The 13,781-nt window shown below is 41.2% G+C and overlaps 1 long non-coding RNA gene across 3 annotated transcripts in view; it reads right to left on the bottom strand.

The window, feature by feature from the left end:
- Positions 1-1,468: 1,468 nt before the first annotated feature.
- LOC116059596 overlaps positions 1,469-13,781 on the bottom strand; it is a 27,203-nt gene continuing 14,890 nt past the window's right edge. For all 3 annotated transcript variants that reach the window (XR_004107335.2, XR_004107334.2, XR_004107336.2), the window contains 2 exons: positions 2,226-2,285; positions 1,469-1,921 (listed from right to left, as the gene is read on the bottom strand). This is a non-coding gene — a long non-coding RNA (uncharacterized LOC116059596). The remainder of the gene's footprint in view (positions 1,922-2,225; positions 2,286-13,781) is intronic.

Here is a 13,781-nt window from a genome sequence, read left to right as displayed (position 1 = left end):
CATTTTTTTGCGTGGGCTCTATGAGAGATAAGTATCTGAAGTTTGTAAGGAACCATTTATTGTATCTGCTGAATGCCACAGACCTGACATTATTGAACACTCTCCTGGCAGGAACAGGACATACAGAGCTGTAGGCAACAGCACATGCGAACACACATACTCACTGAAACTAGGGACAAAACGAGCTCCAGAGAGGTGACCTGGGCAAGGACAAAGTGTGGCTGTACCAAGCAAAAAAGATGAACGTGGGATTCTTGCATAAAAGGACGAGCATATAACAGGAGCCACAAGATCTCGCCTCTCACCCTGTTGGCTCTGACAGCCCTACTCAGACCCACTCCAGACTACTCATAATCAATCACATCTAAGCCCAGGCCCACAATTAATCAATCAATTAAAAACCCACAAAAAGCCACAGTAGTGTAATCAATCAATCCAGCCTCTGTGGAGGGCCGTTATTGAGAGCCAGGCGTCAGATCTATAGGCACCGGCCCCCAGATGCTACTGGCCTTAGTCACATGCCTGAGTGTGCATGGGAGGAAATAGAGAGGAATAGAGAGGTGAGACTAAATGTTTGGGCGTGATCCACTACAGGGTAGAGAAGAGGCTCTTAACACTCCCATGATACACCACCAGTGCCTGAATATTCATGCTGAGGAATCGGGTACCATGGAGGCGCTCAGTTATTCATTATGCGTCTGCAAAAAGAAACACACCATCGTCCCACTGCGATGGAATATTAATAGTTCCCATTAATAAAATATCCCCCTCCCCATCTTAAGTCTCGTCTTCAACTTTCTTGGCCATTGCACATATCGAGGCCTGGGACATTTGGGATACGACCATGAAAGTAATACAATTGTCATTTGGCATATTTGTAAACCAATTTTTTTTAATACTCTACATCCTTACCATCTGGTTCAAAGTGAAATAAAGTGCCCCGTTCCTCATTTGATCGAAGCCTTCTTTGTGAAATAAATAGTGTGGGAGGGGGTGGCAAGAACAGCTTATAGCTGTATACTCAGAGGGGACGAATGTTTAATTTAGAGCAGCCTGAAAGTATGCTGACATTTCGCCATTGTTAAGAGAGATGAATACAAGGGACACTGTCTGCCGGTGAAATGGAAATGTGCATCAAGGCTGTAAAAAATTCAACTGCCTTTCCCCACACAGACATGCAGATCTAGGCTCAGAATACAGTGGGCACTGTAAGTCTCCTTTGATTTAGCCAGTTGATGTTGTTTTGGTGTCATTATCTTCATGTAACTACATCAGTAACAAGATGTTTATGGAATTTGAGCCCTCCTGCCTGTGCTTTTTTACTCATCCCCTGAGCAGCAATTCCATCTCTTCTCGCCCTCTTCTCCGCTGACCTTTGACATTAAGCCCTTCACAAATTCTCCATAGACTTGGAATCTTCACCTCGCCAGTAACGTGGCACGGCATGCAAGACAGCACACCAGTAAGATCAACACCACCACAAGGCTTCCACTGTTGTATTCATTGAAAATAGATGGAATAAACAAACAACAAACGCAGGCGTACTACAGAGCACTGGGACTGTTAGCTCCCTGACAACACCCAAGAGGCTGTGGCGCAAAGAGTGGTCAGCCTGTGGCGAGGCAGCGACACAGAGTAAGAGTGAGAGAAAAGAGAGAGCAAAGAAGAGTGGAAGTGTGAGAGAGAGAAAGCCAGAGAGAAGGTCAAGTACCTGCCACTCCTGTCAAACACTTCTTATAACAGCTGAGCTGTGTCCAGCAGGGTGGCTGGCTGCTTTCGGGGCCTTTCATCTCACAGAGGTGATGGGTGACAAGGGCTCCTCTTCCTCACATTTAAAGTCTGTCACAATACATCCTGCAGTCCTGGTAACTTCAGGACACCGCTGGGCTGCTCGGACCTCTGGGAGAATGTGCGTCTGCTGCTGCAACACGAGAAAGGGCACAGCAGATCCTTAGTAAGGGACAGCCGGTACCGCATGTCAGTTTCAGCATAAGAACCCCTGCTGTGGCGGTTGTTAGTTCCACTAAACTCTAAACAGCCTTTGTCGTACTAGAGAGTTTAGGATACAAATCAAAGAAGAAATGTAGCTGTTTATGCTGCTACTCTCCTGTCAAGTGGTTTCAAACTCTGATGTGTGTACGTGCATGCATTTGAGCATAAATGTGTGTATGTGTTTGACTGTGCCTTTGTGCAAGCAGAACTATCACCGGGCTTACAGGCCTTACCTTGAGGCAGGAGAAACAGCTGGGCCGGTGGTGTGACCAGTTCAGCGCAGAATCACAGCCCTGGATCGGAAACAGAGAAAGGTTTCAGAGTTGGAGGACGTGTCTGGCAGTTAGAGAAACATTCAGACAAAGACACTAGAAGAGAATGAACTCCTGCCTGACCGCTGGAGCCACAGACCAGCAGACTGTGACTGACTGACAGACTGTGAGCCGAAGATGGCGATGCGGTCACTGGGCCACACCAAGCCAACTGGCTCGCTGAAACAGGATCTGTCTTTCCCACCCCATGGGGACCCGCTGAAGAACTCACTGCCATCCCTATATCTGAATCCCGCTCAGGGCTAGCGCAAAGAGAGAATTAGGGACAGGGTTTGGTTTTGGTGGGTTGTGTTTTTTGCCACATGTCAGCCAACTGAGTTTCAGGAAGAGTAGTTCTCAGAGGTAGCTCCAGATAGCCTCATCTTTAACCCCCCCGGCCCCTCCCTCTCTCCCCTGCTCCCCCATCCCCAAGACAGAGTGTCAGAGGACATATGGTTGAGCCAGAAGCACCTGGCAGCCCCTTCAAACCGGCAGGCGGATTGAAGTTGTAGCAACAGGGGCTGGGAGCAAGAAGAAAGCCCACAGATATCTCCAAAGAATGGTCTGGAATTCATGGGCTTACTGCCACTGAGAGCATGGGGATGAGAGGGTGATGATGGGATACTGGGAGAGGGAGGCAGGAAAAGAGGCTTGATGGTGTAGGAGGAATGGCGGCTTAGAGAACAGGGGGTTGGAGACTACTTTATAAATTAGATAAATAGATTTTTAACACAGTCTTCGCTCAACATAAATGACCTCTGAAAAAGTGTTACAGGGCAAATGTCGTGGGCAACATCAAGGACTGTTGCTCAGTGTGATTGGATTGTTGCCATGGCAATATTTGCCACTTCCTTTAACAATTCAAGCAAAATAAAAAACAAGGAAGAAACTGAGGAAAGGCTGCAAAGAAGAAAATATAGTCACTTCACATCACTTCATTATTGATCCTTGAACAAAACAGCAGCAGCCAAGCACCAACCAACACAGGAGGTTAATTCTGTGATCCCACCAGTTATTCTGTCTTCCTGTCACAAACAAACATGTTCCAACATATGTATGTTTTATCAATGTTACAAACGGTCCTGTTTTTCCTGCAGCTCTTTCTGTCAGTGTAACTAAAACTCCTGTCGGGCTTTGACAGATCAATATACAATAAGACTTTGGACGTGTTAGCTTCATTACTTATTTCAGTATATCTGCAATCCATTTTGCTCTGACTAATAAGATGGATGATGAGTAAATGGACTTTATTAGAAGTGTTGCCACCATCATGTTTCAATTTAGCCAGTTGCCCAGTATTCTTAACAGTGAGAGATGTCAATAAGGAAAATCTAAATGCAAATTAGTTCAAAGATTGCAACACAGAGTGGCTCCTGGAGAGATCATTTTTTCTGCAGTGGTTAAAATGAAGAAAATTGATTATCAATATACACGCCCATAAGTGTGCACACTGTATACCCTCTTCTGCCATGCATCATCAGCATCATACCCTGCTGTTTAAAATAGATTACTGTGTGTACTTGTCATAAATGATGGATTGTCATGAAGTGGATCCATACTCTCACCAACCATTTCGCCGATGAGTAGGGACTGACAGAAGGAATAGATAAACACAGTGAAGCTGACAGAGGAGGCTGTTTGCAAGAGAGCACTTCTGTTTTTACAAGGTGGATTACACTGAGGAAACTACGGACAGAGGAAAACGATGTTGCTGTGTATCCTCCATCTTTGTAAAAACAAAGAATAGATTGGTGAATGGAGAAAAGAATGGCTATTCTTGGTGGATTGAAATTGGCAAAGAGAAGTCAGACACACAAGTTATAAATATGCACACATTAGTGTAACTCTTTGCCAGAGATGGATGTGCTAAAATACAATTCATATATTTTACATCAAATAAATGGTGAAATAATTTGTAATCCCTGTCATAAATCCACTATCTTTTGCATTGAGAAAGAATATGGAAAATATGCACAAGAAAGCACAAACTACCTTCCTCCAAACAGACAGAGCCTTTTTTTGGCATTCCCTTGCCCCCCAATGCTTCATCTCTATTCATCCATGACCTGTCCTCCCTTCTGATAATGCTTAATGTTGGAAGGAAAAACCAAGCCCTCACATCAACCTTTTATAAGCACTAAAGATGAGGAGGTCTGTTTCTTCCAACCCAAACAGTAATTCTAATAGGAAAACATTCCTATAAAGACATGGCTATCGCCACTCACAGATTGCCTCTGAGTGCTTGTTCCTTCCCAGTCCTCGGGGCCACTGTGTCCCTGGGCTATGTTTGTGACTGTATTTCTAAACACAGCAACCATGGCTATGAAAGTCCTGAGACGGAAACTTTTAAAAAGCAAAACCCTTGTTGCTAAATTCTGTTATCCTCTATTCCTCATTGCGTTTCTACAAAACGCTTCACTTGTCACCACAGACTCCCGAGCTCCTTTAATAAACGCTCCAAACGAAAATGTCTCGCTTTGAGTGGCAGAGTGTGACTGTTTAAAACCATTGGGATTCTGGTGTAATCCTACAGAAGACGCAAACTAATCTTGCCTTGTCGATCCACATTCAAGTGAAGAACCTGGAGAGGAGAGGCTATGGATTGTGAGAAGAGGCTCTCAAAGTGTTGGCTTTCCAGGGAACCAGGCTCTATTTGATACATGGTGAGTGGAGAGACCCATATGTTTTGGTAATGCCTTACATCTGACATTAAGCTTAAAATAGAATGAAATGTGGGTTACTTCCACTGGGGGGGGTCTCATGGATGAAACTTTGAGGACTGTCAGTCAGTAGTTGCAGCTTGCGTCAAGTGAACAGGTTGCTAAGGAACTCTTCAAGGAGAGAGCACTATTGTTGTGTTCGTCAGCCCAGCACTGTCATTAAACAGCAGTGAAATTCCGCAATACAGGTCTTCTTTTTTTTTTAAAGCAGGGCAGACACATGGCTCAAGGTCTGACAGAGGTTTAACTGAAGGTTGCTGCAGATCATTGTGCAGTGAATTGCATCCATTTAAGTTGTTTTTCATGCTAAAGCGGGGAAAACAACTTTCCCAAACTTTTTTTTCCTTTTCCTTTGTCTTTTCAGCAGACAGCTGTCTGAGACAAGATGCTGCTTCCACTGGAGACCTCACTCTTTTCGCTCACACGCTCGCTGGCTCCTAGTTGCCATGGAAAAGCCCAGAAATGGGGCAGATAACAGTTCAATGAGGGAGCAGAGACTTTGGAGGCTCTGCAGGGAGGTAACAAGTTTCTAGGGCCCATCCTGTCAAACCATCAAGCTCTTTTGATGCGTGAAAACGGAAAGGAAGACAGAGTGAGAGAAAGATGAAAAAAACTGAAAAATGAGAGGAGAAAAATTGAATGTGTTGACTGAAGTCAAATTTGCATTTCAAAAAAACTGATATACCGATATACATGAAAAAATGAAGATATATCTGTATTGGGAATATTGTAAGCACCAGGTGTAATTTGAAGTGAGGAAAAAAAAAGGATTGAACCCCTGATAAAATATGATCAAGGCAGTCAATATCTTGCAGCCAGTGAAATGACTCACTGAAATACTGAAGAAATCAGCATGATATTCTGTCTCCGATGCAATAATTAACTGTCTATTATTAAGGTATTAATAATTTCATAGGTACAGTGTTGACGATAAATTACTACACACAGTCAGTCAGAGCAAGTGAAAATGAAGCTGTCTGGCACCAAAGGCCTATCTATCAAACCAACAAATCAAAATGTAATCATAAAAACCAGAAAAAGGCTACATTTTCTGAAGAAACCTTGGGTGTGCTCACTGAAGCTGAAAGATGGCGCTTCAATAAATTTCAACAGCAATGGTGGCTGTAGTGGGGATTGAATTTAGGAACCTTCTTACAGGGAGTTAAAGTAAAATGATAGGCATCGCCGATAAAGTCATCAGGGAAAACAGGTAACAAAAAATTGAAAATGAAACCCCCAACTTTTGAGAAATTACTTAATGCAAGATAAACTTACTGATTATGAAGCTTGCCCACAGCCCCAAAGTAGGAAAGAAGACTATGAAATATGCAAACAAACAGATATGGATGAATAAATAAATCCTTAAAAGTTTGAAGCTGTCTGACGCATCAGTGGGGACTTGCTGGTGACAGCCCCACCTCACTTATTACAGAGGGTTTGGAAGGAGCACTGTCAGGAGAGGCCTCTTCAGTAAAACACCTGTCTGAAATCCAATTCCCTTTTACAGTATTTCCCTGCCTTCCAGAGACTGAGGAGCGAAGACAAAGACATGGGACTCAATTGTGTGTTGTAAACATGCGGCACAATGGCACATTTGATGAACGCATGTTGCCATTTTTGTTGTATGACTTGTATGTTGTTTTTACTTTCATTGCACTTTTGGTGCTGATGTGTTTGAGCAATGGTTTTCTTAGAGAATACATCAATGACAAATGTGTCTAGTTCTCTGATACCTTTTTTTTCTTTTTGTTAACCCTCTATTGCATGAATTATTTTTTAAACATGGTAAAAATGTCTTGATGTGTTTTTTCGACTCCAGGTTGCTTAAATAATGCAAATGTAAAAATTTGTAATTTGTTGCCATATGGCAACAACGCACAATCGTGGAAAGTGCCAAAAAATCCATTATTTCTTTAAAAACATGCTTTTATTAAAAAACAATATCAAACAAATTCAACTTATATTTATTAAAATGCACAGCCCAATGTGTTTACAGTGAAATTAGTTTAGTTTTAATTGTAGTTTGCGATGATTATTAATAATAACACTGTAATAAGACAGTTATATACATGCAAGAAATTCATTTACATTGTGTAATTAATAAGTCAGATAATATATTAATTACAAAAGGGCTGGAATAACATAATATAAATAAATTTAATATTTTTTCCTTTTGAAATATTATAACTAATTGCAAACACAGTGTCAGAGTAGCCTAAAGTAATGTAACTCAATCTGAGCCCATTAGGTTGAATGGACCCATTTCACTTCAAGTCGCATAATGTTGCCATATGGCAACAAATTAATTTTAGCCTTTTACAGAAAAAATATTGCATTTTAACTGGTTTAAATGATGAAAATTGAAAGTTTACTTGCCCCAGATAACTTGAATTTTTTTTTTTTTTCAAAGAAATGCTTCTAAAATAAAAAAAATTAAAAAAAACTACATTTTGGCTGATACTGGGACGTGAGCTTCAGTGTGGCACAAGTGCAGAAAAGGTGCCAGCAAACAGGATTTCCTGGTTAGGTGATGTCATCAAATATATGAAAGTTCAAAATAAAAGACTCATATACACAATTAAACAGAAAACAATGCATTTTATAAAAAAAACTAAGAAAAAGAATCTGTTGCCATATGGCAATACCATGCAATAGATGCTGCTTTTCGTGTGGCTGCTGCTGGTAATGTAAAGACAGCAACAGCAAAGCTTTCATGGGTATAAGTTGAAACACCGTTGCCTTACTGTATATTATCTGTCAATAAAAAGTACCAAAACCGAAAGGTACCATTACAGTATTTACTTACTATAATTTTCACCCATGCTAGTGGCACTGCTTTATGAAAGGCACTGTCAAACACCTGCAAAACTAACGAAAACCCCATCAGTCTCAGTTGTACTTTTTGCTTAGTTCTAATTAGCTAATGTTAGCATACTAATTTTAAGATAAGGTTGTGACCATGGTAAACATTATACCTGCTGAACATCAGAATGTTAACATTGTATTTGTAATTGTGTTAGCGTGCTAACGTTGGCAATTTGCTCAAAGCCTTTCTGTTCCAGTACGGCCTCACAGAGCTGCTGGCATGGCTGCAGGCGCTTGCTAATGTGTCACGTAATTAAAGACCTCCTCTAAATGTGCCAAAGTTTGTGAATACCGCACAAACTGAATAAAAATGTCTGACTCAAACTATGCTGTCTGCCCCAGCTGTATGCTGTAGTCCAACTTCTGGCAATGATTAAGATGAGAAGGGGTCAAAGAGGATGGGTAGGAGGATAAAGTTGGATGCAGAATGACATGAGAAGAGTGAGTGCATTTATAGCCAGGAGAGATTGATTCTTCTAAGAGACTAAGGAGAAACAGGGTGGCTCCTGCTCTGACACCGAAGATCCTTCAATTCAGGCCGGATTCATCCCTCCTTCCTCTGCCGGGCCACCAGACGCCATGATTGACATCATCCTTCCATCTCTGTGATTACAGCATGTCTCCTTTCCACCTCTTTACTATCTGTCTTCCATCTAAGCCCTAAACACAGCTGTCTGTGTGGACAGCTGTCTGTCTGGACAAAGCCAGCAGAGAAGGCCCGGGCCTTCTCTGCTGGCTTTGTCCGAGGAGGAAAGCAGGCATCAAGAGATTGTTAGAGATAAAGGAGATTCGACATGCTGTGACACAGAGCCTCTGAGTTTGACAGTTTGTCACAAACACTTACACCTAAAACCTCTAGGCCGTCTCCAAATTATTTCTCAGCGAACCCCATACCTCCTTTGCTATCCTGTCTTTGTCACAGTTTAAAACAAGTGGGAGGCCCTCAAGTGGTGACAGAGAGCTCTGAGGGAAAGAGAGAGAAGGAGAAAGTTTGATGACCATGGGCGAGATGAAAGACGTCACACTGGGTTGTCATGGGACCATATAACAGGCATGTGTGTCCCGCAGGCTTGGTGTTCCATGTGAGAAGATGATGGAGTACACAACGATGGCCTCTGAGGAGCAGCCATGCTCTGAGGGCAACAACACCAGCTAGGAAGCCAAATCCCGACAGTGCTGAGCCCTGTGGCCTTCTGCATGTTCAGGCCATTTGAGTGTCCAAATAAAACTTGTGAATGTCTTTCATTTTTATATAATATAACTTGTAGTTACAGTCATGGCCATTCATTGCCTAAAAATTAGGGCTGCACAATATATCGTTTTTTTATCGTCATTGCGATATCAACTAGCGCAATAACCATATTGCGAAAGGCTGTGACATATCGTGAAAGAAACTCGAGAGATTTTTTTGTGTTAGTTGAAAGAAAAAAAGCATCATTGTTTTTTTAGTGGTGCCTTTTACATTCAATTCAATGTTCAATTTGTTCAATAAAAGAATGTTGGAAATGATTTCCTTTCATTTGTTTTAGATTTAACAAGCAATTCGTTGTATTTTAGCAGACTACTAAAAGCAGCAGAAATGCAGAACTGAGTACACTTTAATATCTGTTTAATGCAAGTAATATCGTCATCGTGATATTCAACAATGTTATCGCATATTGCATATTTTCCTCATATCGTCCAGCCCTACTAAAGATGCTTTTACTGCTTATTCATATTGGCTCCAAACTATCTCTGACTCTACTGCCATGAATGTGAACATCCCTCTAGAATTACATTAATACAAATTCACTTCTGATTTTGTCTTGGAATTATTATTATTATTATTATTATTATTATTATTATTAGGATCACAAATTAGCAAGAGGTGTGTTTGGCCTTGGCGGTTGTCAGATGCTTCTTCCCACCTCTGCTGCTCTGCTGCTATCTCACACTGGGGATTTTCTAACTCGAAGTAACTGACAAGAGGACAAAGACTGTAAAATTCAAACTCATAGAGACCTATGGGTGATATTAAAAGATATCCTGAATATGGTACTCACACAGAAGCAACAAGCTCCAAGGGAGTAGGGAGCGATAATACTAACATCCCCTTAAGGAGGGGGTAGACTCAGAGTCTACAGTTGGCTGCTGTGGTGGAGGTGGGGCTTTTAACATCCTATACGAGCAGCAGCAGTGATTTATTAAAAGGGTGTATTGGGTATGTGCTGCAGACAGTAAGAGGAGTATGCTGTGTGAGTTTAGCGGTGGTTGGCTGCCTAAACTAGCTCGCAGGATACGCTTTGTGTACTGTAATTTGCATTAGCATCATGCTCACTAAAGCTCTTATTTGGGAGACTTGGATCTTTTTATTTGAACTTTAACCAACCCTATCACAAGACAACAACGTCAATAACAACAGGGTTTTTTTTTACATCCAATGCCAACATTTTTTTAAATCTCCACTGTGCATGGACCCAAGGCATTGTAAAGCAAAGACTGGGATATGGTAAATAAACTATGGTCACGGTACAGTTAAGGTTAGGTTAGGCTTAAATATAAACAATCATGAATTGCTGTTTGGCCAATGTTGGCCCACGAGATACCTAATACTGCTGGAAATGTCTGTCTTTTTGCCTGGTGTGTGTCTTATCAATACCCTTTACTTTTCTGTTATCTTAACTATTCGTTTTGGTGCTTAACCCACCTGTTGTCGGGTTAATTTAGCTAGCTAACTGTAAAGACAGCTAAACGCAAAGGGGGGGAGAAATTCAGCAGGGAGGAGATTTTCGGTATAAACACCGGTAGCGTTTACGGAGACGTAGCTAGCTAGTTGTGTAACTACGCAACTCAAAAAAATATATAACATAGGTATGGTCGTTTTTAGACATTTTAATGCAGAAAAGTTACATATTGTACCTTTAAGAGAAAAGACACAAGGGACAAAAACTAGACACCCTAGAAAGTTTTAGGGAAAAAAGTGTTACCCTTTCACTTGACTTTGTGAGGCTTACCTCACTGTCACACCAGGATAAATGAAAGATGCAGCTCCGTACTCTAACAAATTGATTGAAATATGACTCACATATTTCTGAATACCATCTGGGTGTTCTTAACATAACCCCAACCACCTGTTTCAGCACACAAGTTCCGAACGAGAAATTCGACTTACAAAGGCAAATATGATTGAGGTAAATTTTTGCCTAATAATACGTCAAAGAGAGCAGAGGTAAACAGCAGAACAAGTGATGAAAAGTGAGAGAAAAGAGGAAAAGAAAGGACCTCTTCATGCGGTGATAAACAAAGTAACATGACATTGCAGTAGCTGGTATTTTTTATCTGTTCTAAATGTACAAATGTAACACTTAAAATGAAGAAAGTTTCTTACTTCAAAGTCTCTATCCACAGCACTTAAAGAAAACTCACTTTTAAAGCTAGTTCACCAGTTACTCTCGTTATTTCCTTCTTCCAAAACAGCCAGGAGTTTTCATTAAAATCAAAATATGACTGGTGTGTTAAATATGACCGGTTGCTGACAAGTATTTAAAAGGCTATTTTTTAAATGGAGTCAGACCATAGACTATAAAGAGAGGCAGTCAGTCCACATAAAACACACCAGGGCTACATTCACTCCAGCTAACTTCACGGTGAACAATGAGAGCAAAACAGCATCACTGATCTACATGTATTTTAACTGAATATTCTCTGTCTAGCTCAGCTAAAAACACCGGAGCTGCAGCACGTTACCGTGTCGTTCACTACCAAGCCTGTTTGTATCCGGTAGGCTACCGACAATGTGATCTTCACCTGTTTAACTGACTTTACCAGATAGTACGCGACTGTCCTATTATTACAAACGTGAACTAACCACAGACAGTTGCCTTGTGATAAGAGATATTCGTTTTTAGCTTAGATAATTGCAATTTTTGTGGTCAACTTAGTGTTGACGTTGTATTGTAACAGCAAAAATAATTGTGTTTTTAATGACAATTGTCTTTATGAACCTGTGATATTGCTGAAATACCTCTAAAACTGTTATATTGGTGTTTGTTTAATCCATGCAAAAGCCAAACTGCAGAAACAGTGTAAACAAATGCAGTTTGTCATTTTCCAGGGGTTATATGCTAGACTATTTGTGAGAGCGGTATCTCTCTCCTCTCTTCTAACTCTCAGCCAGAAAGCGAATACACGTATTTCCCAAAATGTCACACTACTCCTTTACCAGCAGTATAAGAAATTGTCTTTTCTCAGCATCTAAAAGGCATAATTATACCCACTCCTTATTTATTTTCCTCAAAATATGACCATCAATGTTGCTCAATGTTGATGGTGCTCAGCTAGACATCACACTTAATGGAAATATTTGCAACACTTGGGAAAGTAATGAGTAATGTGATTTCTTCAGTAAAGCACTCTAGGCTGTTGAGGAGTCATTGCACTGATGTCATACAGTACGAGCCAAGATTTTGCCTCAGTTGTGTAGAAAAAGCTTGAAAGCAGACCAATTAGGCAAGATTATGATAAAGATAAACCTGGGTCACTATCTGTGGCCCATTCTCCTGACCGATCTCTCGATGTCTCCCAAGCTGCTGCCTTTTGCTGTCTCATTCTTGCTCATGCTGTTCAGTTCTTAATTTAGCCTTTCGCTGAGCCCAGTAAGATTACAATGGTCTGCAAAGGGCCAAGGTGCACTCCAGTGCTCCGCTCTACAAGCAGGAAGCGAAAGAGGGACAGGGGGGTAAATCAAGATACATCCCTGGGTTGATAGATGCAGAATGGAACCGATAGAGAACATGGAGCAAGGTCGGCATCCATTAGCCATGCCTTGAAGTCACAGATGGATAACTCCAAAACAGAAGGGTCAGCATGTGCTGTCGCTGTTAACACCTCTGTCTCACTCTGGATATTTATTGGCGTCTGCCAGCACACATGATGCACAGAAGCATGTAGACATGTGGCAAACACGTCATAAGCCAGCCTGTATCAACGTGTTGATGCCCAATATTTAAAATTGCTTTTGTCTGAAACGCAATCTTCACCAAACATTCACAGCTGTAAACATACTATCCTGCACAAACGATGCAGTCATCGTATTTGATAATCAGTAACACACACACGTTACTGATTATCAAACAATCCAAATTAAACTGCTCAATTTATTTTCACCACATAAAGTAATTATACCAGTCAAGAGAAAAAAAACAATAAAAAACAAGTTGTAAAATTTAACTATTTCTTTCATATCATTTTACAAGTTGTTTTTCTCACTATCCATACAGTTAAAATGTACAGTAACTAAAAACAGTAACCACATTCCATATCAACGCCCATTCCCAACAATCGCACAAGCATGAATAAATGCACATACATTTAAATTTTAAAGTTTCTTAAAAAAAATCCTGATACAACACAATGTTTTCATTCACACAGACAAAGCTCCTTCCATCTGCCTGACAGGAGTAGAGGTCTCACACCAACAATACAACGGATGGTTTAACAGCTTCTTAGCTATAAAAGCCAGATCTGGCCTCTTTCACTGCCCGCAGTCCCCCAGGATCCCAAACCTGCACGGCAATGACGGCGCCAATGTCATGCTGTCACCTGAGCTGAGCCATTATTACACAGGCATTCTTCATAGCCCTATAGATTAAAGTCCAGAGGAACAAGACACCAACAGATTAAAAAAAGAAAGATAGGAAGAGGATGATGAATTGCCTCAGATTGCCAGGCAATCAGGCATAAATTACTAGGATGTGCTTAGGTATAATAACCAGCCCTGTTTTTAGTTTTAAGTGATCGCTCACTCTCGGGGAGCTGTTGTGTAAGGAGGAGTGGGTGGAGATGTAGGGGGAAAGAGATGGGTGGCGGGTAAAGAAAGGAGCGGGTCGCCGCTGTCTACTCAATCACATCACCG

The sequence above is a fragment of the Sander lucioperca genome, chromosome 21 (assembly GCF_008315115.2).
Source record: "Sander lucioperca isolate FBNREF2018 chromosome 21, SLUC_FBN_1.2, whole genome shotgun sequence".
In the NCBI taxonomy this organism is placed as follows: Eukaryota; Metazoa; Chordata; class Actinopteri; order Perciformes; family Percidae; genus Sander; species Sander lucioperca.
This window is presented reverse-complemented; position numbering and strand designations above follow the sequence as displayed.